This window comes from Belonocnema kinseyi, chromosome 8, assembly GCF_010883055.1.
Source record: "Belonocnema kinseyi isolate 2016_QV_RU_SX_M_011 chromosome 8, B_treatae_v1, whole genome shotgun sequence".
Classification (NCBI taxonomy): Eukaryota; Metazoa; Arthropoda; class Insecta; order Hymenoptera; family Cynipidae; genus Belonocnema; species Belonocnema kinseyi.
Window position 1 is genome coordinate 77,921,053 of NC_046664.1, and position 2,843 is coordinate 77,923,895.

Below are 2,843 nucleotides of genomic sequence, written 5' to 3' on the forward strand. Positions count from 1 at the left end.
GCGTTAAGCATCCGGTCCAAGTCCATGTGTGTGATGGTTTCTGCAAACTGGGTTTTGGCATCTTGCATTTGTTTAATGGCAACCTGAATGCCGAAAGGATTCTTAAGATCTATCAGACGTCTTTGATGAAGTCTACAAAGAAGTGGTTTCAGCAAGGAAATAGAGAATGGATAGTTCGGGAAGCCAACGACACAAAACACCGCAGCCGGCTTTGCAGCCAATCGAAAGAGGAAAATGGGATCATTGTCTTGAACTGACCCTCACAATCCCCAGACGCAAATCCCATAGAAAATGTGTGGCCTACAATAAAGCGGAAGGTTCATGGAAAGCATGTCTTCAACATCAAACAGCTGACTCGACACCGGCGTCAGATTCGGAGATACTTACCCTGCACTATGGCCGAGAGTTTGCTGGAAAACTTGCCTTAACGCTGCCAAACTACAATCGACAATCATGTGGACTGCACGCAATACGGGTTAAATGCATCACAGTTTAAATACACTTTTTTAACCCTCTGTTGCTGATTTCCATGAATATATTTTTCTTTAGGAGAAATCGTGATAACGGTCTTGTTTCAGAGGAGTGTCTACAAATTTTTGCCCCAAAATTGTCTGTCAACAATAACTGTCCAGATAAAATTTTATTCAAATGAGTCTAGGTCATCCTTGGAGTCACTTCACAACGATTAATCGAATGGTGACCTTCAATTTGGACTTGAGTTTGACCTTCAAGGTAACTTTAATGTGAAATTCAAGTTCACCATTCGATTTTTCATTGAAACTTACTCCAAGAATGACGTTGACCCATTTAAATTATATTTTATCTGGAAAGTTGTTTAGGTTTTTCTAGACTTTTTGGACATCCTGTATATTCTATACCTATTTCTGGATTATTTTGAATTATTTGAAATGTTTCAGGGTATTTTTAAAGATTCCAAAATAATGTTAATCGATTTTAATCATTTGAAGAGACTTTTAAGATTTTAAATTGTTTTTAAAAAATTAAAAGGAATTTTAAGAGGTTTTAAACTTTCAAAGGATCTCAAAGGATTTAATATATTTTAGGAAATTTTGAAAGATTCTAAGGATTTTTTGAAATTAGGTTTAATAATTTGAAGGGACTTTAAAGCGAATCAAATATTTTAAAATAAAGAATGTTCTAGAATTTCAGAAGACATGGAACGATTTTACAGGACCTATAAGGTTTTAAAACATTTTCAAATATTTCACAGGATTTTATCAGGTTTGCAAGGATTTCAATTAATGTAAGAGACTTTTAAAGCTTTTAAGGCAATTTATTAAATTTCCCAGGTTTTCAGCAAATATCATGAGATTCCGTATAATTTTACAGGATTTTATAATATTTTAGTGGATTCTTTTAATGCACTTGGAATTTGCCCTGAATCCTTACTGAATTTTTTTTAACTTACTCAATTCAATACATTTTTCAAATTTGTTAATTGTTTCTAATTCACATGATTGGTTTTTAATTTAGCTTGAATTATTATTTATTTTGTCGCCTTATTCTTATTTGCTTTGAATTTATTTAAATTTAACTGAAATCAGTGGAATATTTTCAATAAAAAAATTGTTTAAATCATTTGAATTCTTTTGAATTTGAAAATATTTTGTAAAACTTACCCTAAATTCTTATGAAATTACCCTGAAATGCTATTAATTTAGCCTGAATTCTTTCAAATCCTATGGAATTCTCTTGAGTTTTTTTTTAATCACTTGAATTTTTCTAAGTTCACTCAATTCTACTTAATTCAGTGGATTTAAATATTATTTTTATCAGTTTTTATTTATTTTATCCTAAAATCTTAGAAGGTTGCCTTAACGTATCAAGCATTTTGTAATTTTTTTAATTCCCTTCATTCTTTCTCGCCTCTTTTCAAATTTCTTGAATTAAATCAAGTTTTGGCATATTTATAAATTATTTTTATTTCATTCTAATTTTTTTTTAATTCACCTTCAACTATTTTTCACAAAATAGTTGAATTCTCTACTAATTAGTTGCATTTTTTATTTCATCCAAGAAAGATGATATTTGTAATATAGCAGATGAATTTCTAATAAAAAACAAGACATTTTTTTAAATTGAACTTTAATCAAGAAAATATTTCAGTTCATTTTTGAACACCAAAATATAAATTTTTAACAAAAATTTAATTTTTCAGGAAATAGTACAATTTTCAACTTAACAGCAGAATTTTCAACCCAATGAATGAGTTTTCAACAAAATTGTTAAATTCTCTACCAAATAGTTATATTTTCATTAAAAACAGATTAAATTTCTCTTATAGCAAATAATCTTCTATTTTTTTTAACTAACCCATTAAAAATTTTATCCAATAAAAATGAAATTTGTACAAAAGCAGTTGAATTTGAAATAAAAACGCCACATTGTTTTAAAAAGTTTAACTCTAATCCAGATAAGATTTCAGTTCATTTCTGAACACCAGAATATAAAATTTCAACAAAAAATTAATTTGCTACGAATTCGTTAAATTTTCAACAAAGAAAAGAATTATCAACCAATTAGTTGCTTTTGTATCCAAAGAAGATGTAATTCCTGCTAAACCTGGTGGAGTTTATAATGAAAAAGACAAACTTTCAAAAAAGAGATTTAATTTTCAACCAAACAGTTCCATTTTTATATAGAAAATATCAAATGTGTTCCAAAACAAATAAATTACGAAAAAATTTAAATAATTAAATTTTTGTCCAAAGAAGATTCCAGTTCACTTTCAAACTATATAAATTGACTCTTAAACACAAAAAGAGAAATGTTGAACAAAACGTAAATTTTTTTTCAAATAATTTAATTTTTACCAGAATTTG